Raw genomic sequence first — 23,458 nt, 5'->3', positions numbered from 1 at the left:
ACTCCCCTGCTCTTTTCAAGCGTGCATGTTGTAAATACAGCTTTAGTACTTCTTGTTTTTACATTTATTTTGCAGGATGTAAGCGGTACAGCAGAAAGTGATCCCAGTGAGTACTTTCACTTTCATTTCTCATGAACTGTTCCCCTTCTGTCCACACGTCAATGTTTATTTACAATGAATGTGAAAGTAGTAACTCCAAACTTCTGACTCTGTACAGTTGTGTTTTTATAGACACAGTTTAAAGCTGCCTTGGAGTTAGATTTGTACAATTTCAGCCTTAAAGGAAGTATTATGTTTAGTCAAGCTCACCAGTCAATGCTTCAAGTTTTATTGTGATAATCTGCTGTTGTCGTCCGGCTCAAACAAACAACAACAACTAGCTGAGAGTGGAGTGTTAGTCAAAGCTTGAGACATCAACAACAAGTGCATACCTTAAGTACTTAAAGGGATATTTCAGTTTTTTGAAGTGGGGTTGTATGAGTTTTGTCTCTAGTAATTGTACAACACTGCCTCTTTAATGAGAAACTGCATCAAGTTTGGTTGTATTTTTGTCACTTTGAAGCCTGCAGACTTACACAGCTGATTAATGCACTGCAGGTGGAGGAGCACGTCTGTATTGCGTCCGCAAATAGTGCAAAAACATATTAGCTTTCTGGTGGCAAAGTGAAATGCTGAAAAAATCCCAAGTAGAGTGTACACCTAAACTGAGATGAGTGCTCAGGTAGGCGTCTTTCAAAATTGGTTAAATTACGTAGCAGAACTGACCCTGTCTGCGGCTTGCATACTGTTTCCCATTAAAAGGTGCAGAGCTGACCAGTATCCGTAGTGAAAAATAACTGAAATATCCCTTTAAGCCTCTTTGTTGTCATCAGGACTTCTGTGTTTTTTTATCTGCTTATAAAACCATGGTTCAGGTTGTTTCATTTAAATATCAGTCTTTTTAATAAAGGGAAATTCCAGAAATTTGAGCTTGGATACAGTGGAAATGAAATCAAACGATCACGACACCTGTTTTGACATCACCTCACTCTACTGGGCACCCAAAGTTCTGTCGTTTCCTTGTCTTTATTTTGCAATGTGCAGGAAAAGTCAGTGAACACAAATCAACATCTGAATTACAGTTAACAGTGACGAAAGGCTAAACTAAAAAAAAAAAATGTAATGTTAAGACATATTTAAATATTGTTCAGCACAGACCAAAAGGTAATTTAAATCCCAGGTCCCCACACTGACTGAAAACATACACTCAACAGATCACCTCAAAACATGCCGAGTTTACTTTTTTGAACCTGTGATCAGTTTTGTGCTTTGAGCTCAAACTGTGGTTACCTTTGATCATCGTTGTGGTGTCAGGGTGGAGCGGGAGGGGCTGAACTAAGTGTAGAGAAAATTGAGTCATCTTGTGGGAAAACAATACATATCAAGCCTCTTGCGGGTTTGTGGAAAACAAAACTTAAACAAGTCTTCAGCTTCGCTTTGTCATAGTCTTAACCCCAAAAACTGGGTTTCAGCGGGGTAGCTCGCAGTGTAGTAAACAGCAGCGTTCCTGTTAGTGGGTTAATGTGCACCTGCACAGCAGAGCAGCAGGAGAGAGGCTTCAGCTACAACAAACATGCTGTCAAATTCAGCATTGATATTGATTCATAACATGACTATTTTGGTTGATATCAACCCGTGATGTGGCGAATAAACCTCGGAATAGGGATGTGCATTTTGAGTATTTTCGGTGATCAATTTTTTGGAAATGTTAACGATCAATTATCGATTAATCAATAAAACACATTGAGTTTTCTTTCGACAAAACCAATATCGAATAAGTTGTTTTTCCCCTAAATTATATTTTCCACAGCAACGAAACACATCTAACTGACGGTAACATGTTTAACACGCTGAATATCAACGATCAAGCTCATAAAAAAAATATTCTCCACGGACATAGTCTAATAAAGTGAAGGCTCATACTACTAATAGAAAAGTACTACAGACTCACAGTGTCCAGTTTTTAGCCTACTCGTTCTCATTAAGAAAAATGAGCATGCATACACGGTCAGGTGTCAGCCGGGAGCGCTACCGGGTCATAATCAGACGGCTCTGATGTTGCTGGTCGGCAAACATAGTGTACTAGCAATTCTAACCAGTCTGTTGGCTTTGTATCCAAAGGTGGGGAACTGTCCTGTTTAAAGTTGTCAACCTTTGTGTCCGTGTCGGTATTGGCAGCAGTTGCGTATTGATCCTCTTTAAAAAGCACACGTGGAGACCTGACACACAGCCTCAGCCGCCAGCTGAGTGTCTCTGCTGTGTGCAACACCTTTAACAGCTGATTCACATTGAAACATGCTTTAAACTTAAAAAACCTCCCTGATAGCTGAGTGTAATATGAGATCACATGATGTTTGTTCCATGTGACAGAAAATTGAAAAAAAATAAATGTGTGTTTCGAGTAATTTCTTAATCAATTAATTGATACTTGATTCATTGTTTACATCCCTACCTCGGACATTTACTTAAAGGGAAAACATATGCGTGCTTAGAGGGGGTTCATTTTGGTTCCTGCTTACAACCCTGAACTGTCCATGCTGCACTTTAGACAGTGTGTAAAAGTTCTTCCAATTCCTAATAAAGGAAAATCAATGGTATGTGTTGCTTTTTTCTCTAACTGTATCGAAAACTGTACCGAGCTGAAGTTTCAAAATTGTGTACCGAACTGAATAGACATTTTAGTGTACAGTTGCATGTCTAATTTCTGTGCTGTACTGTTAGCATTGAGCACGGAAGTGGAGCTCACAATCTGCAGGTCAGGACTCATGCATGTATAGATATACTGCTGCTGTTGCTGGGTCAAACTGGCTCAAAGCCAACCTGTAAAATCACGTCTGTATCTTTAACTCAGTCAGACCCACGATACACTCAGAGCAAAACATACAAATGTAATAGTTTCACAGATTTTGGATATATATTGCAATATATGTTTTTGACACTAACAGCTCAAACATAAGCCAAATCATGAATCTAAAAAAGGGGGGGGGACACTTTTCACACATTACCTGCTATCTATAGTTTTGGCAAACTGCTTGTTGTTGCTGGTAACGCGCTGGCAGGCTGATGATCGCTGGGAAAGTACAAACTGCAGATCTGACTGGAAATGATGCAGGGGTCACAAGGTTTACTGGAGCACACAGTCCCCATGCCGTCTTTTTGATACTTTGATGTTGTGATGAGCTCAGGTTTCCTCTTACATAAGTGTAGTAAACACAACAAACTAATCTCTGCCCCTCTTCCCAGCTCTCGCACTCAAACACACACTTATAAGACGGCAAACATAATTTTATATTTGTGTGCAGACAGGTTTGTCCTGCCAGCGGGAAGTCGACACTTCATTAAAGGTTTTCATCTTCATCCCGGCCTATCTGTGTGACTGACTCACCAGGCTAAATGAGGCAACAACCACAACCACTGCTTCGGAATCACCACACTAATGATTTCCTGTGATTTGCCCTCTTTATTAGACTGATCTGACTCAGTGTCTACTTCTGGGGCACCCCCGTCTGCTAAGAAACATGCAAATACCGAAATATTCACTTCCACATGCCTCAAAATACAACAGCTGAGTAAAACCAGAATAAAAACAACACACTGATTAAAACCAGAAGTTTACAAAATCAATTGACTTTGAAAGCTCAGGGTGCACTTGAGAGGGGTGATCATAGGTGTGTGTCATTGCTTATGTCTTAGGTGTCACAGGAGCAGACTCTCCAGGACTGTGCTGGAGCCAAGCAGTCTGGAGGGGAAGGAATGCAGAGACGACAAGGGGGCTGCTGCTGCTGCTGCTGCACTGAGTGCTCAGCTGGTACAACCTGTATGTGACGCGCTGGGTCACAACGCAACAAACAACTTGGTAGCACAACTAAGTAAACCTGTAAGGCTGCCGGAATTGCATAACACAAATAATTGAATGTTCGCCAAATGTTTCAGTTTTCATAGCATGTGCCAAAAGCGGCTGATTGGGAATCTTCAGAGAACTTGAGTCTGTGAAAAACAAATGCATGTAATGCTTTTATTTCGCCTTTTGGCTACCTCATGCCTGAGTTAATTTTTATTAACATGCTTTTATTCTGAAAAACACAAAAGGTACTTTTAACAGTTTTAAGTGTTCAATGTATTCATACCAATTAAAGAAACATTACGTTGTTGTGAGGGTGTCTGGTTATGTCTCTCTTTTCTCTTTCTGTTCTGTTGGAGAGCAGGTGTTGGACACATGCTAACATGCTAACCCAATTCAAAAAGCAAAGAGAGAAAGAGAGATTGTCCACTAGTTAATCAGTGGAGGGAAACCATATATGCATTTTAAAAAATTGCTCAAATTGTCTGCAAATATACTTCAGCATGCTTTCCAACTTTCACCTGTGTGAGAAACTCATCGGTGCATCAACCAGAGATGCAAACGAGAACAGATAGCGCCCTCTGCTGTTGAGAAAAGGTATCAAAATTCATTTTTCATCTCATCAATTTTAATTGTTCCTCACGTGAACTGATTTTGACAAAGTACAATTTAATCCCTAATATTGCGTTTATACCATCGTAAATCAAATACTTCATGTTCGCGAATTACATGTAAAGTCAGTGTAAAGATGCAAGTAGGCACGAATTGGGCAGCACGTATAGAGGGAGTGATACATGCAGATTCTGCAAATTTGCGACACATTCAATACTCTGCTAGCTTCATTTGCTTGAGTTGAAAAATCTGATCTTCAGTGAATTATCCCAGGTTTGAAGAATGGGCCAGTGGAGGTTCATTCATCTGGAAAAATCAAGTTAAAATTGACGGCGTTGTGCGGCTACCAAGACCTGTACGACAACACCTTTTTTTTTGTTATGTTTTATTGAAACAGGGAAAAAACAGGAGCTCGCTTTGTGGAAGATGAGTGAGGAGGTCCCATTATCTGGTAAATTGGAAAAACCTTTGTTTGTCACTTGATTCCAGCTATCAGTTGTACCAGCTAGATAACACTGCCCCAATTAGCATCACTAGCCTCAGGTGTTTGGTTACTGTGGAATGGAGAGAGTTATTCGCGCTAAAGCTAGTAAATGTTCATATTTGCGTCTGGTGTGAAGATGACATAACAGAAACATTCTTAAATTTTGTTTCCAACAAGGTGTGTTATCACTGATGTCCATAAATTAATGTATCACTCTCAAGCATAGACTGTATAAAATATGGACGTCGTATCCGTGACGTCACCCAACTGTTTCTGAACAATGTTTTGAGGGCAGTCGGCGGCGGCCATATTGTTACTGTCGAGCGATTGTGACGTAAAGAGGCGGACTTTGAGCCTCCTAGCCAACAGCTACAGTGTTCCCACCTGTCAATCAAGTCAGCTGTGCCTCTCATTGGAAGACTCGTAATCTCAATATCTTCGAAATTACCGTGTTATAAAAATTCACCCCCCGTACAGTGTGTGCCGATCGAGAAATGAGCTATCCAGACTACACTCGTTTTTTGTACCAGGATGTGAACATGATTATTTTTGCTGTAAAGATCGTCTTTTTTTGAATTTGTGTGTATGTGGTTTCCGTTACTTTTGGAGCCAACCTCAAGTTGATCCTCGATGAGCTGCAGTTTTTAGCACTTCCTCATTGGACTCATATTTTTAGACAGGAGGTTGCCGCTTGCTCTCAAGTCATACAGCTTTACAATCTAGGTTTTTCTTTAATCTTGAACACCGAGGTTATGATAAAGAGGTGAACATATTATTGCACCAAATTAAGAAGCTTGGTGGCTTCTTTGGCAAGTGCTTAAATAATATAAGACCATATCTTAGTATGTTATCCTCAGCCGCTCTGTGAGGTCTAACTTCACCGTCTAAAGCACAGATTGTCAAAAAGTTTGAGGTAATTAAACTCTGAGTACATTTTTAAGCCTGTAACTAAACATGAGAGAGCATAACGGTGTTGTTGTAGTGACTAGCATTACACTGAAGTGTGTTTCCAGTCCTCCCTCCCTATTGTGTTTGTAGACGGCTTGGCAAAACATTATAAACACCTGTCAGTATAATGCAGGCCAGTTCCACAGCACTGACTGTTATAAACTGAACGTTATCTGTGACTAACGGGAGTGTTTGATTTTACAATCTCAATACAGACAGTCAGTTAATATAGAATAAAGAATTAGCATGTTCTGACACTGATTCCAGCTGGAGCTTAACAACATGAACTCCTCTACATTCAATGCATTTGTAGTATTTGTGATGTCTTTCTAAAATAAGACAGCTTTGACATTTCCTTCCACCACGCTTGTGTATTAAATGCTTTTTCCTTGCTGCCATAACCGCACATAGTGAGCCAGGCTGCATGCACATCACCGGAGGGGGGTCTTCAAAAACACTGAATCACTCATTCCAGTCATAGTATAATAGGGGGGGGCAGCGGATGCAGGAAAAAATTCAGTGTCTGATTGCCAAGGGGAGAGGGCATGTGCCAGAGTGCCATTCCTGTAATCATGTGGGTTAGCAGGGCTTTGATTATGAAGACACACCCAGAGAGCGCTGGGCATGACTGTGCATTAAACTGCATGAAGAGCTATCGGACAAAGCGTTTGAAGTCTCCTGCACTGTAATAATGAGGGCCCTTCCAGAAAGTGCAAAACCACCGTGGGGCACCAAACATTGTCTTGCTGGTGTGTAATCTGTCCTCACACGGCTTCATGGCACAACAGGCCCCCAGAGAGAATCAGAGAACAAGAGTGCACCAATAAAAACTGCTTCTGGAGGGCTGCAAAACGGGCCATTTGTTTCCCCCTAAAAGTGAAGAGGAAATCATGACGGGGGAGGGGCCCAGAGGACTCATGTCTTCTCATTTTACATCTCAATATTTGCAAGGGTGAGAAGAAGTGCTGAGAGAGCCAAAGCACACAGAAACATGTTGGAACTGTGTCAGAAGGTATTAAAGACAAACACGTATTTAAAAACAATATCAATTTCAACCCAACTTGGGTGGGGGTCTGCAGAGCACCCTGGACCTACTGACAGCTGCTGTTACCTTGAACCAGATGTTCTGATATTGGGTTCGGGTCACGGGACGGGCAACAGGATACAGAGGGACGAATGTGATGATGGATTGAGAGAGATTAAGAGCAATATGAATTGGAAACGTTAAATCTTGGGGTGAATTGAAAGAGGTTTGAGTGACGGGTGCGTCATTATGAACGTATAGAGGAACCAGATCGATGACGGGGAGTGAGGCCAGGGAGAAAACTAGGGCTCAGAGTGGAGAGGCAGAGAAGGAAGATGGTGAAACAAAGGGAACAGAAATAGGTCATGGGCCTTTTTCACAGAGACATGTATGATGCTGTGCGCAGCAGACCCTGGATGACACGCTTTAAAGACTCCATCTCTACTGAATCTCTTTATACATCACTGCTACAGCACAGATATGCAGGTTAGGAAGACTAAGGGCTCCAGTTATCAAACTTTAATTCATTCATTAGCCAATTAAAGAAGAGCCGGGGCAGAAGACTGAAGATGCTGTAAGTGATTAAAAGTGTTGTTTTAACTGACTCTATATGGGTAATTTGTTCATGGTGTACAAACGGCACGCAAACAATAATCTCTTATCTTTCTCATTCAAACAAACAATCAACTCTGGTCAGGTACCAAAACATACAGAAACATATTCCGTGGGTTACAGCGTGGTTAAATGGTTCCTTGGCAGGCTAAGGAAAAAACAGATTATAAGGGTTGTGATGAGCATTTAAAGACAAAATACTATACGATAGTAACTGAGATTATCTGTAATCTACCCCTCCTCCAACCCCGTGTAAACCCCATAACCTGTATAAATAATGGCCCTAGAGTCTGTGACGTCACCCACATGTTTCTGAAACACTGTTTTGAAGCCAATCGTCGGCGGGAGCCATACTCAACCTAACTTCTGTCAATAGGCGGGCTTTGAGCCTCCTAGTCGACAGACTGTACCGTGTTCCCGTCTGTCAGTCAAGTCAGTCATGTCCTTATTTGGGAAAAATCGTAATCTTAATATCTTCTGAACCGCTGCGTTAGAAAAAGAATCAGCCCCTGTACAGTGTTTGCCAATAGAGAAATTAGCTTTTCAGACCGAACCAGGCTGTAAACATGTTTATAAATGCTGCAAAGATCGTCTTTTTTTGAATGGGTGTGTATGTGGTTTCCGATGTCTCTGCAGCCAGCCTCAAGCCGACGGTCGATGAACTGCAGTTTATGACACTTTCGCAAGGGCTTCATATTTTGTGACCAGAGGTTGCGCTTGGTAAACACATGCAGACTTGGACTGAACAATATCAATAAATGAAACTGGTGTTTCAACATAATCACCTTCCTTCTAAATACATTGCGATATAAATACTAAAGCGAATGCAGCGTTAACCAGCATCGAGGCGAGGGGCTGCTTGTTGCGGGCACTGGCAGTGTCTGTCTCGACATTTATGCCAGTGTTTTTCTTTTCTTTTTTTTTTTTTTTATTGAACATTATACCGTACACTCTACATACAGTTGGTACAAAATGACTGAGTGTTTTTTTTCTATTTTATTTTACAAATGCATTATCTTTAACTTAAACATGACACTCAAAAAAAGGAAGTATAAGACTTCCTCAGTCTTTTACTTTAAATCAAAATAAAAAATGGCCGTACCTTTTCATGTACACAAATAAAATTATGCCCACGACATAGTGGTTATTTACATTCTACCATGTATTATGCCGGTGTTTCTATGATGCAGCAGCGTGGCCTGTGTGTTTATATTTCACAGCCACGCTCAGTCTCTATATTTCCAGCAACTGTCTCTGATGATTTATTCTTCTTTTGTTTTTTAATGCGGTCAGCAAACAACTTTCACACACGCTACAGCCACCTTCTAGCAGGAGGATTGGAATACAACCAAACAAATTTGAAAATCGTATTTTTAAGATGAGACGATGTTTGATCTGTTTTCATGATTAACGAATATTCAAGTACTAGAAAATCATGACCCATCCTTTCTATAAAGCTTTGATATTTAGTGCCACTTTCATCCTGAAGGCCACATCTTTTCAAAAAGGTGTCAGACAAACCAACAGGTTAAGTCCCAGTGGCTGTGTCCATCACTCCTACAGTCTGTGTTTTCAAATAATATCTGACAACACATTAGTACACTACTATTCACAAGGTATGCAGGAGGGTATGCACCTCGCCTGCTTTCAAGTCCCTTTCAAGAGCTCCTCCACTCCAGAATCACTGCAAAGTAATGGCTCTAAAGAGCAACCCCCCCCACTTACTGAAAACTGATCAGGCTCATGAATCTTTAACTCTGGCAGTCACTTCAGGATGTCGCAGGATGGGGAGAGGAGGGCTTTCTGAATAATAAGCACAGAGTGCTGGGTTCAGACAGAAACACTGAGAGGGTGATCGAGAAGAGGAGGGGAGATGAAGAGTCCAGGGATAACCAAATTGATTAACTGGTATAAATAAGCACCTCTCAGCAACAATGCAGTCAACTATTCATCTGTGGCCGAGAGCAGTGCCCCGAGGGGAGATTCACATGTCACTGGGGAAATCATATTATTCTATATGGTTTAATGAGCTGATCTCTGTGTCAGATCAGTTTCAGGGTCAACAGATGTAATGTTTTAGATTTACATAGCTGCACATGTGATCATTTGTTTACAGGGACACAATGTGCTCCGAGCATCTCAGCCAGCATGACACCTGGTTTCACAGTGAACCTGGAAACAAGGTAAATAAGGATCCCACAAACGAGCATGTAGACCGCAGTGAAGCTTTAAACAAATTAATCAAATGTATAACAGAAACCCTGATTAACCTTTTTCGAAAGTGTCTCTGTTGACTTAGAAAGTAATCTGAACATCTGGACATTGATCATGTGACTAATCTGTGGACAAGTGTCATCCTAAAAGGACACTTAAGGACACCACAGGAAACTGAAACAGCTTCACCATGCTTTCTCAAGGTCAACTTGAACTTAGTTTGAACTGAGTAAAATCTATGACAAAGGAAAATGTAAATATTAGACCAAGACTCTGACCTCGAGGGTACAAACTCTGACATGGGGAAAAAACACTTGGTCCATTTTGACAAACTAATAAAACATGTCAGCTCATACATGAGCTTTAACTTTGAAGATAAGGGTCCAGGTGAGGACTAGGGCCAATATGACGGACGCCAGCGTTAAAGGCGAGGTACTAATGGATGACTTTGAAATAGTGGACGCTCCAGCTGCTTTTTAATCTGAGGTTGAACAAGCTTTTCAGTTTCCTCGTGTTAAGACCACCACAGCTTACAAGTCCAGCTGGTGTGAATATTTTACATTGACCCATCTCATTTAAATCATTTTTTAATAATGATCATATTTCTAAAGTTGTCTTTTTTTCTTTCTTTGTTTAACACATCACGATTTGTTGTTGTTTTGTTATCGTATCATGAGATCTTAATGACGTTTCATCTTTCATAAGGACCATGAACTGTAAAAATAAGTGGACCGAATAACGGCTCACAAAAAGTGGAGCCAAACATTTAGAGCTCCTCCTACTGTCAGGCTGCAATATAGGTCACAAAGTCATGAAGCCTGCCTCCTCCATGTTAACAGATGGAACATGGGTCAAACTTTAAAATTAAAATACCATAGACTGTATTAATAATGGACGTAGTATCCGTGATTTCACCCTTCTGTTTCTGAAGTGCTGTTTTGAGGCCTATTGTTGGCGGGAGCCATATTGGAAATGCTGAACTCAACCAAACTTCTGTCACAGTAAAGAGGCGGGATTTGAGCCTCCTAGCCAACAGCTACAGTGTTACCGCCTGTCTATCAAGTCAGCTGTGCCTCTCATAATGGAAAACTCGTAATCTTAAGATCTTCCAAATTTCTGCGTTATGAAAAAATTCACCCCATGTACAGTGTGTGCCGATCAGGAAATGAGCTATCCAGACTACACTCGTCTTTTGTACCAGGCTGTAAACATGTTTATTTCTGCTGTAAAGATCGGCTTCTTTGAATTGGTGTGTATGTGGTTTCCAGTACTTCCGGAGCCAGCCTCAAGCGGATCCTTGATGAACTGCAGATTTTAGCACTTCTGCATGGGCTTCAATTCTCGCGGCTGGAGGTCGCCGCTTGTAAAATACACATCGAATACATTTTTCTTTAACATGATTTCTGTTATTAAAGTTATTTTACACTGATTTATATCAAACTATTCATCTTTTGAAAACTTTGGTTGTAGTTAGTTACTTGCCTCAGGGTACAATGCTATGATTAACAGCTCTGTTGACAAATGAAGCTCCTGCAGGGGTGTGTGCAGTGAGGTAGAGTGAGAGAAACAACAAAAGGAGGATATAACTTTCCATAACCACGAATGTCTGCTTCACACCAACACGTGGAGCTGGTATGCTTTAACTGCACCACCCTGAGAGATTAAGTTCAATGTGTGTTTTTGTTAGCAGGAGGAGTACGACTGACTATTGCTTCACTTTTGTACAACAGGAGGAGGTGATGATGTGTCAGTGTCACTGATAAGGACAGTCAACGCTGCATTCCTTAATGAAACACTCTGACTGCACTAACTGAGCTGCAACCAGGACTTCTCAGGAGGTTTCAGGAGGGATGCTTTTATGCACAATATGAACAGACAATACAAACCATCGGGGTAACATGATGCAGCCGTTACATCTACAACACAGCGGGATGTGAATACGATTTAGTGCACCAACAGGAGAGGAAGCTTTCAGCAGATATCCCTTTTCACTGGAATATCCTCACAAGTCAGAGAGTCAGATGGCAGCGGCAAATGCTTGGAGTGTGTTTTTTTGTTTTATAAGAGGAATCATCTTTGAAAAGCTTAGATAACCTAATATGCACAGGCACTTACTCCGGGAAATAGAGCAGAACGAGACAAAGGCCAGAAGAAGAGACTTGTGGGGGATTGTTTTCACGGCCGCACAAAGGGTCAGGTCCAGTGTTTGGAGAAATTACTCACAGGCTTTATTTAAGAAGTTTGATCATGGGCACCACTAGTTATTCTGTGTGTCCATTTGCTGCATCTTACCTTACATTTTGCTAAATGTTTGCGTCTGCGCTGCTCACCTTGGTTTCAGTCCAGAGAGTCCCTCAGGCCATTGCTGCAAGACGGCAAAGCTAGGAAACCTTTAAGCATCATCCACGTCTCCCTGCTGGAAGAAGAGACAGCAACATTAGGATGTAAGGTACGCAATGGGAACAGCAAAACTCTTATCAGACGAGGAGGAACAGTGCATAATGAAGGGAGGTTTGAAGAACGTGGCACAATGTACTGAACCATTTAGTACCACAATAGTTACATGACGACTGAAGACACTCGAGTGTATTCAAGGTGGACACTGAAACTTTCATATCCATTAGTCTACTGAATAGTTGTTCTGTAAATCTGAAGCTGTTAATGCTTTATAAAGAAGATGCTAGTATTATCACGCCTCACACCTCACACACACAGGTTACACACAGAGGACAAGGACAGCTCCCATGAAACATAACAGACAAAGGGGATTGAACCTGAAGCTGTCAGAGTTTTATCACTGGCTAAATGTCGACACAGATCCAGATAAAAACAAAGACGTCTCTTTGTGTTAGAAGTCAAGGGCGACATATTTCAAACCCCAACAACATACGAGGGACTTCTTCAACCAGGTAACTTTAACAGCCCGATGACTGCGAGCAGGATTCAACCTCACAAGTCATCGTATTCGGTGTTTGCAGAAAGTTATCATGGAGCTGCAAGTTTAATGTCCACAGGGTCTCCTCGTCTCCTCTGGGACCAGGAAGCCTATTACAGCGTAAAACACAGTGTGCCTTTTTAATCACGATTAATTAGACAGGAGAAAAGTTTCAATTTTAAACCATATTCCCTTTTGGATAATTAGAAAATGCAACTTGTAACTCAGAAAGAAAGAGGACTGTGTCAGGCTGTTTGCCTTAAAGGTCTTGTGCTACATGTGGAGGGGAGGAGCACAGCCCCCTCTCAGCCTGGTGATTTCTCCTCAAATACCTGCCAAGTGAGCCAGCTGAGGAATGCACTCACGTGATGTCATGTGCTGACATAACTGGAGAGTAAACTGATTCCCCTTTTGAACCCTGTGCAGGTTTAAAGCTCGGAGCCTTGAAAGGTGATATTTGGTGCGGTGAAGAGCTGCATGCCACATTCAAACAGAACAAGTCTGATGTGTCGGTAAACCGGGACAACAGTCTGAACGCGAGATGAAACTCGGCTTCTGCAAAACAGACTTTACATCAATTGATCTAATCTCACTAATGAAATCTCACAACCCTGGAGTTCTCAGCTCCACCTTCCTCTTTTCCTTTTCCTGCAGGCTTCTGGTTCTCATCCTCTGGAGGAATTTCCTCTGAGTGCTAATGCTGTCACATGCTCAGACTCAGTCCAGCCCTTGATCTGCAAACTGAGTGACAGAATTAGGCAGTGTGAAAACACGCTCATTGGACTATTTCAACAGGAATGAAATGACTCAAAGTGGATCAAAAACGTCTCTGTCAGCTGTGAGAATGAGACGAGCCTTTTCTTTGGTTATTAATGTAACGCAAATTGTTGGAAGATCTTCATAATAATGATTCTCTCACAGAGACGGATCAGCAGCATAACAGGAAAAATACCATTCCATGAGCAACGCTGGAGCATCCACTTTACATCCGTCACTGTCCCTGACGGCTGACACCGTGACCCTGCAGCGTCATCAATTCAAATACTTTTATAAGTGAGTTTAAGTTCCCATGAGGGTCTGCAACCCCCCCCCCCCCCTCTCATGTTAGACCAGCTGAGCCATGCAAATGCTCCCTGTTATATCAGGGGTGTGGACCCGCTGTGACATTAGTGGTGTGATCCAAGACCAGTGGCAAGTCACACCACAAGAGTGCATGTGCATATGTGTGCACGCAAGTGTGTGAATCGTGCAGACACAATGGAGCAGAAGATCTCTGCAGGAAAAGGCTGCACTCCTTCACGCTGGAGGACTTCTCTCTCCTTGAAGAAGGGTTGATGCTGCTCGGGACAGAAGTGTTGAAAGACACATGGTGACACCTAAACAAAAACACGCAGCAGCACTGCCAGGGTGCAGCTAAGCTTTAGCTGCATTTTATGTTCCCCTAAATACAAGCATGACACAATCTCTGAAGCTATTTGTGTCTGAATGGTGGAGACAGTTTGAAAAAACAAAAAAGCGAAGCTGGAGAAATATTCACACGACAGATGTAAACATTCATGGTCAAGCTCACACCTTCTCTGAAACCTGACACGAGATCAGGAGAGTATCTCATCTGCCAAACGCGCTCTCAGTCCAACCATCTGTTGGTATTTAACAGGAGGTCAAAGATCACCAGGTTAAGAGTTCACACTCCCCTTAAACAGACCGCAGCCGATTAAACCATAACTGGTGATGGACAGTTTCAGTACGCGGTGAAACAACCTCACATTAATGCTGGTGACAAATCAAAACACTCCAGTCTGATGCAAGTGAAACCAGAATGTGTGAAATGAAACTAAACAGAAAAACGGCATGGAGTGAGTGACAGATTTTCTCTCAAGTTCATACAGCTTTACACGCTCATGGAGACAGTTGGTGTTCATTTAAACAGCTTGATCACTGGGGGGAGCAGAAATGTTGACTAAAGCCTTGAAAGTAGTTGTAATCCCGTCTTTCTCTCAGAGTTGGCAACAGGCTCCTTCTGAGCCAGGGCCTTTGTCACCCAGGTCGGGCTAACAATGCTAATGAGCCGGCTAATCAGGTTCAGATAGGACAAAGGGTAGATGGTTCATGTGCTAGAAACTGACCATAATGGCTAGGTCACAGAGGGGGTAAACACCAATGGGGGCCTTCTGAATGGCCCACTAATGGTCTTCAATTCAATAAGAATCAGCGCTGATGTCCACCATAATGAAAACACCTGGCCTCTTAGCTCCTGACACGCCAAGGTTTGGTCAAGATCCTGGTCTTAACCAATAATCAATGGATTTGGTCATTTGTGGGGGGCTGCACGGGAGCTTCTGCAAGGTTTGGTGAGCCAGAAAAATCTGATCTAACAAAGATCTGCAGGGTTACAGAGGTATACATGTTTCGACACAAAGCGGGTTTCTAACAGCTTATAGGTTAAGAAGTTTTATTTAATACGCACAGAGCAGCAAGATTAAACCACGCACGCTTGTAATGCAACAATTCATGCGTCAGTCGAGTGTTGTAAGGCACAAGACGCCAGAAAACAGAGATGCTCAAGAGCAAACATTACAGGAATGTGGTCATACTGGATTTCTCATGGGAGTTGTTAAACTGTGACGCTTAAAGGCACAACACGCTGAAAAGCTGCACAAAGGAGTGTAAAGAAAGAGAAACCCCATCTCTATCAGGCTTTAACCAGCAGGTTCAATCACTGCAGGTGTCTACAAACTTCAACTTGTTCCAGTTAAAATTGATTGAATATGTGGATGTGTCTTTGGTGATGAGTTTGTTTTATTTACTTTTACTTGAACACAACACGTCACACGCTGCACAGGAGGACCTGAACGCTGTAAGTTATCAAGTTTAACAGCCAAATTCCACCAGATGCGTGTCTGGTCAGTGTCTGTGTCTGCGTCACAGCGCCAGATCTGATAGGTTTCTATTCCAGTCAATGTGTTAACTTCTACTGGATCCGCTCCGTTGCATTCCAGCTACGTCTCTGATCCAGCAGTTCGAGGCCCTCCGGATCAGATATGCAAGACTTCTATCTTTGCCGGATGCCGGAGCACGACGCATCAATCTCAACAGAGTAGATGGAGCGGGACAGGAAGTCAGGCACCAAAACAAAATGAAAACATCCGGTTCCATTTCAGAATAAAACACTCTGTGTTATCACCAGATCGTATTTCACTTAACTACAACAACAAACCGTCATGATGAGCGGAGCCAGGCCTGGAGTCAACAGGTCAGAGGTTTTCAGAGGACCAGAAAGACAACATGGATGAAGAGAGGAGGAGAAGAATCCTTGATTCAGTAATTAGGGGGGAAAACCTGGGTCACATGACTCCAGCTGTCCGGTGGTTCTGCTCCATGCTGGGATCGGAAACAGATCAGACACGTATCGTGTAAGGTTACTTCGAAGACGGGTACATTTTCTTCCAGGTTTAAATCAACAGGTTTTTTTATGGTCTTTGCCGTCAGTCTCTTGCAAACACCTGTCCCAAATAAAGGCAGGGAGAGATCACACTGAAACAAAAGTACGAGACAGTCACTGAAGTTTAAGACACCAGTTGAACTTGTGCATGGTTTAAACACAACATGCATCCATTCAAAATGAAATAAATGTTGATTCTTTAATGCAAAGATGCCCACAACGGAGAACAACGGTTAGATTTCTATTTTTGTGGCAGAGCATCCTATCAACGTATCCTCAAACAACACCAGGGATGTGTTTGGTTAAGGAGGAGGTAGGGGGAAAATATACAGAGAGGGTGCAACTATATCTGCATCCTAAGCCAAACCGGCTTGTTAAAAAAAAGCAACCTTCATTACTGCATTTTGGTGACTCCTAATGCACTATTGTATTTCTTTTCTGCATGATTTCTCTTGTGTTTTGTTTTTGGATGTAACTGTGTTATTATGCATCTGGCACCAATTCACATCAAGAAGAAGTTAGTGCATCTTGATTCATTCACAACCACAGAACAATTTCTTCTCAGTTTTATTTTTACAGCCTCTCTCTAACTTTTACCAAACCAGAGCATCTGTCGTCTTGTCTTGAATAACTCAAATGATTGAGTTTCATTATGAGCCAGAAAGCCAGTTAGAGCCTGAACCTAGTTTATAAATCATAATGAACAGAAGCAAAGTGAAGAGTTGAATGAAGTGAGGAGCGACAGTCTGCAGAAAGAGGAGAGAGACTCTGATCATCCCGTACGCAGATGAATAACAATGTCCCGATCACGTGGTCACAACGTTTTCACTTAATAATGACCAAAGAGTGGACTTGGACGACGTCACAGCTAACAGCCACCTTTGTAACTCAAATATAATAAGTGAAACATGTCCATCAAAATGTCAACACAACCTAAGTTGTTATAAGTCAGCTAACTGATCCACGACTATGAACACAAGCAGCAGAGACGGCTCAGCGCTGCCCTTTTATTAAAGCTGAGTTTAAACACCAACATGTAGATTTAAAATCAAGTGGGTCAACTTTTAAGCATGCAAAATTTCCACTCATCCAAAAGCATTACATTCCTGAAAAACACTTATTCATCACGAGCAGATTTCAGTGGGTTGCTCTGCTGCAGATGCATCATCACAAGGCCAGGTGCCTTTACATCTGTTGCTCAAACAGCAACAGCCAGCTCCTTCAGCTGCGACCTCAGGGACGGCAAACACAAAACGTGTAAGTACTGTAATGAGATTGATAAGACGTGTTGTAAAAGGTGAGTCATTGTGACAGGAGTAAGCAAGAGTGTGTAACAAAGTGAGGGTGTGGGTGGAACGAACAGTTTGTGTGCACAGCTGATTGTATCACACTCGGAGAGATGATGTGGAGCTCGTCTTGTGACTCGTCTACATGTCAACTGTGTGTCTTCTGTGCCTGTATGTGTGTGTGTGTGTGCATGGCCACCATCTTTTATTGCCTGTCACAGTTTGTAAGGAATTAGTTGCCGCAGAGGCCCGAGGCTGTACAGTGGAAGCGCTCTCAGGATAAGGAGGTGCTGTAGTTAGCATGTAAGGGAGGGGGGAGAGGAGATCAGCTGACACAACTATGTCACTTTATCAGCCAGAGACTGAGACAATGTGACAGGCCAGACCTCCAGCGAACGCACACACAGTGTCTGGGAAAAGTGCAGAACACTGCTTCAACAAAGTCGCTTAATTTGGATTCAAATTAGGTAGAGGAGAGGAGATAAGACGGAGGAAGAACTTCGGAGGGTTAGTCTGCTCCATTAGAGCAACGTGTGAGCGGGGTAATAATCTGTGCAGCACGTTTAGGGGGATGCCTTTAAGCCCCGGCATTAAGACTGCTGCTGCTCTGACAGACGGACATGTAAGTGGAAAGTGAAGATGCATTCTTCTCACTAAGACAGTCCCCTAATAAAACAGTGTCAGCCAGGTGATGTAGGACCTGGCCTCTCACCTCAATAGAACCTCACTAACATGAAGGGAAACGCTCTTCATGCTGAGTCTACATTTCAAAGTGAGGATATTGACCGTCATGCTCTGCAGCAGGAGCATCAGTGTAGCATCACGACTCTGCTGCTGTTGTGTAATTTCCCCTCTGATGAGTTCCTTTGTTTTGCGCAGCAGATGAGATGGGAGGCGGTTTTGTTTTGACGGCCCACATCTTCAGGTGCCAAAACCACAAATCTCTAGAGTGAAGGTATGAATGGGAGCACTTTAACATACAAACAAACACACACACACACACACTCCATGTGGAACAAATATAGGTCGAGTGGATGTTTTGCTGGAGGGGAATGTGTAATTAAATTATGTAGAACTTCAGTGCATGCATACATGAATTACAAACATAATGGCAGCATTTGGTTTTTCTGAAACAACGGCTGTGCATATTCACCGTGCTGGAGGAATGTGCCCTTTTTAAAGCACATGAAAAAACATGCCTTTATCTTTATTTCATTACTCTCCAAAGATCACACAATAACCCAGAAAATAAAAGTTGTCTAACCCGGGAAAAAAGTGGTGTGACACATCGATTTTTGATCCTTGAAATTTGTGGATAACCCCCTGTGGTTCGACACGCTGATAAGCATGGCTACACCTGCAAAATCTAACACTGTTCTTGTAAATACAGTTGTGCTCTCATTCAAATTTGATGCAGGTCATGCAGTTAAAAGAGAAAAAGAAAGTGTTCGCTTAAAGGAGCTGTAGAATAATCTGTGTTCATTTTGGCGGATATTCAGTGCTGTTTTGTGAACATCCAATTAGGGATGGGCAATGATTTTGGAACATTTGTTCTGTTGGTAAAAATCGAAGAGTTACTTCGAATTTTTTCACATTTTAAAAGTACAATTTTTCCCCTTTTTTTCCCGGTGCCTGGCTGTAACACGGTATTCCCGCCAGACGGTGGCTATAGAGCGTTTTAAAGCTGTTTGCTGACCGCATTAAGCAACAGAGGAAGAAGAAGAAGAATGCTAACTGCATTAAATAGCAAAAGAAGAAGAAAACATTCATGACACTCGTGGTGATTTTCTCCGTTTCTGAATCTCACACTACTACACGTATTTTCAGATACAGAGTATGACTGTAAAATGTAAACACACGCCACGCTGCGTCACAGAAACACCGACATAAAGGTTGAGACAGACGCCGTCAGTGCCCGCTGCTAGCAGCGTCTCGTCCTGCTGCTGGTTAACATGACTGCCACACAAACGGGCTGTTAATGGGACAGGTGTGTGTGTTTGTGTATGTGGGGGAGGGTTAATCGAATAATCGGCGAATAGATGCCAATGGTTATTGAATACTATTTTGGCTTGAAATGCCCATCCCTACATCCAATGCAAAACTAACTTCAGGGAAGTGTAACACCAGATGTTCATACCTTTGTGAGCCAGAGATCTGCTCCACAGAGGTAAAAATAGGCCAGTCTTTCCTGTATATTTTCCTGCGTGAGGTTTGTGTTATGTTGTTCCTTATGTTTGTTTACCTTTAACACATGATAGTGTTGTTATTCCCTGTATGTTGACTACTTTGCATTAAACGAAACTCCAACTTTGGGATTTTGATCTCTGAGTCTGCAAATATCTTGCCAGTACAAGCTAGCTGCTCCCTGTGAAAACAGTGGGTTGTGTTAGTAACTTTATCCCACAGCTTAATGAAGTCTTGGTATGTTAATTCACACACGTTACAAAAACTAAGTTCTACTGCGCTTTGCTGAAAAGCTGAAGACATGACACAAACACAAAAAGCTGGAGTTTGTTGTTCATGCAGGGACTCACATCTATTGGATTGTCAACATGCATGATCTGCAAATGTTTAGCTGTCATTGAATCCGAAGATGGTATGTGAAACCTGATTGTTGTAGATTACAGCACTCTTGTTTTTACTACAGGGGATTTTGATATCTGTTTGTTTATGTAAGATCGCCCACAGATAATAGTACTGAAAGATACAGCTTTTATTTGATTGGATGTTGCAGTCAGATTTTTTTTATAGCACTCTCTAAATAAAAAGGAGTTCAGACTTATCGGCTTGTATTAACTGATGAGGTAGCAGGGATGTGATGTAACAATAATAATTTAAATATAGAATAAAATATGAGCAATGAGGATGTGATACATTCAGATGCACTGAGAGCTATTGTAGTGAAGCTGCACAGTGACAGTTAAGCATATAATAAGAGGAAAAACATCATTTTTTCAGTTTTAGCTCTTATTAAAAGGTGCTTTTCGACCAAAAAAAACAGAAACTTTGAGTTACAGGAACTACTCCTCAGGGGACTACATGGATCCTGTGGCCCATAGTTGTCCGAGTTTCCACAGTGACCCGAGGTCCCGTGAAGATATGCAAATCAGACCAGTGAAGGAATAAAAAAGTCCACTACACAGCCAGACCAGTAGAAGTCAGTAAGCAAGAGACGAATGGCATTCAGCAAAGATGACGCCAAAGAAGGCAACAGACTTGCCGGAATCGTCATGTGTGACACCTTTGTGAATGGAGGAAATTCCTCTTGTGCTGTTTTGGATCTTGTGTTTCAAAAACACTAGAAAAAAAGTAGATTAAAATTGCACGAAACGCTCGACTTAAAGTCAAACGACACATTTTAGGAACAAAGGCAGAGATCAACCAGTGTTTCAGTTTAAATAGTGACCCTGTAAACTGGTGACTTTTAGCTGGACGCATCCCTCACAAACCTCTTTAGATGATCATTCAATATTTATCTGATCTACTGATCTATCTGATCGACATTTAATAAAAAACTAAACTAGGATGCATTCTCGAGCACTCCTTCTGTGTTTCTACAGCTGTTCTAAACTTGACAAATACTGACACGTTCAGCTGAAGGTTTCCAATTTACAGGGTCACTCTTCAGACTGTAACACCTGGGGCTGACAGAGACGCATTCACACCATCAGGCTCAGAGAATATGAATGTTCAGGAGTTATTATACCAAGTAAATCATAGTTGTGTGTTATGTTATTGTGGATGGTAGGTGAAACAAAAACAATTTAAAGTTTGCTTGTTAAATAAAATGTTATCTGTTAAATGAAGCTGCATGTTCATCAGGTTGCTTAATAAAGAGCTCATTCACATGCACCCCTTGTTCACCTTTTCTTATTGGTCGTTTCACTCACCGTTCACGCTTCATTGTGGTAGTTAATGAGACGTGATATGATGCTCATGAACCACTACAACATTTTATAATCTCAAAGATTAATATAATGAAAACATGCACTTTAGCTTATGGCTTTGTGCTTAACACAGGTCAGCTAAGGAGATTCCCTCCCTGCTGAAAACAGTCAAGATAAAGCAAGCGAAACCATATTATAGGTCACAGGAGGAACACTGCTGAGTCAGCAGAGAGAGAGAGAGAGAGAGAGAGAGAGAGAGAGAGAGAGAGAGAGAGAGAGAGAGAGAGAGAGAGAGAGAGAGAGAGAGAGAGAGAGAGAGAGAGAGAGAGAGAGAGAGAGAGAGAGAGAGAGAGAGAGAGAGAAATGCTGGTCAGAGTTTGACCCTTACAATGTGTACAGAAATGAAAAGCCTGAAACTGAAACCCCACATTCCTCTGGCTTTATGACGGGCAAGTGAGAAATGCTGCTGCGCCGCACATGTCATTCCATACTACCTTACCTCTGCCTGCGATGCTGCTGTCTACCTCCTCTCTAGAATCACACTGTATACAGTTTTTTTTTCTCTCTCTCTCTCTCTCTCTCTCCACCAAATCACTCTGCGCATTTTTGGACCACCCACTCAACTCCAGCAACAGCTTGCTCCATCCAAGGTTCCTCTCCCTCCCTCTGTGCCAAGGATTCCACCCTGGGCAGCTTGAAAGGTGCCAACCACATGCTCGCACCCAGCGCCGCAAACACATTGTGGCAGAGGGGAACACAATTCACCCACTCGCACAAATTAAGACTTCAACGCACAACCCACTCGACTTAATGCACAACCTGTTCCACGTTGTCAACTTGGAGAATACCATCCTATACTTTCTTTGTAGGAGTGTTTAATGCCTCTGCATAAAGAGCTGTGCATTTAGATACATCCTTTTAAAACGCATATTTTATGACCATTATGTCATCAGGAAGAGCGGCCCGGCCCAGCCCAGCTTCACTGGCACGAATATGAGGAACTTCCTTACAGTGCAAATAGTAACAGTTATTAGATCTACTATATTGTAAAGTGAAGCAACACCGGGCTCACATCACGAGGGGAAACAGCTGCAGAAGCATTGTCATAGAGTCATGTGACCTCTGTTGTAGCCGAGCTGGCTGAGGGAGGGCACCTTCTTCTTCGCAATGAGCGGCAGACACCACAATATCATTTAGCTGGAGAGATCAATATGCACTTTGCAGTAGCTGACCTACATAAGTGGAGGAGTGTGCAGAGTCGAAATCATTGGATTGCCTGTGAGCCTCAAGATCCTTGGAGCCCCGCTGGTGTCTCCACGGGATGAAGAGCATGAGGCAGCTGAGGGTGTGGGGTTACAAATCTCTGTTTTAAAACAACATAGATTTGAAGCTGTAATATCAGTCTGACGGGGGAACCACTGACACCTCAAGGACACCTATACCAATATGAGTCCATAAATCAAGGCTTGACCAGATGGCATCCCCATTATTTTCCAAAACTAATTAACTTGAAATCATTAAGTTAATTGGACATCAGTCATTTTGACGGCTGTATTTTAATTTTCTTTAAAATAAATGGTAAATAAATTTGGTTTGTTAATAATTAGCGTCTCTCTGAAGCTCTTGGGCTGACAGCATGTAAAGGAGGCTGTGAGCTGAGCTGCATCTTACAATATCTCAGCTTGTTTACGTTACGATTCCCTCAGTCTCCATCATCCACAAGAAGACTTAAGGCTGATATATACTTCTGCGTCACCCCTATGCAGCAGAGGCTGATGCAGACATGAGCACCACATACTTGTGCGTCGATGTGTCCGTGTCGCACAGCAATTCTCCGCCGAAACGCTTAAGGGCAGTGTGGTCTCTGATAGCCGCTCGACTGCTTCCTGCACCGCTACGATCTCTGTTTACTTTTCCACAGAGATTCAGAGCGTGTTATGTTGATCTACAGCTGATACATGTTGCTGTTTATCATACAGACATGATTACAGGGAAGAATAGAGAGGAGGAGATGAAATACGATGAGTGGGGATCCCAGAAGTGCTTTAAATGCGGGAAATACAATGCCGCCGAACGGACCAATCACAGGGCTTGCGGTCCACGTCAATTCTACGCGTAGTTACATTTTGTAGGA

At 42.3% G+C, this 23,458-nt stretch overlaps 1 protein-coding gene across 1 annotated transcript in view; it reads right to left on the bottom strand.

Annotated features, from left to right (window-relative positions):
* Positions 1–23,458, bottom strand: part of ncoa2 (nuclear receptor coactivator 2) — an 80,769-nt gene that overhangs the window by 45,695 nt on the left and 11,616 nt on the right. The window contains 1 exon segment of the mRNA XM_034706248.1: positions 12,105–12,190. The gene's annotated coding sequence lies outside the window, so the exon portion shown is untranslated.

The sequence above is a fragment of the Notolabrus celidotus genome, chromosome 17, assembly GCF_009762535.1.
Source record: "Notolabrus celidotus isolate fNotCel1 chromosome 17, fNotCel1.pri, whole genome shotgun sequence".
NCBI lineage: Eukaryota > Metazoa > Chordata > Actinopteri > Labriformes > Labridae > Notolabrus > Notolabrus celidotus.
Note: the sequence above shows the minus strand (reverse complement) of the source record. Positions and strands in the feature narration are given on the sequence as shown.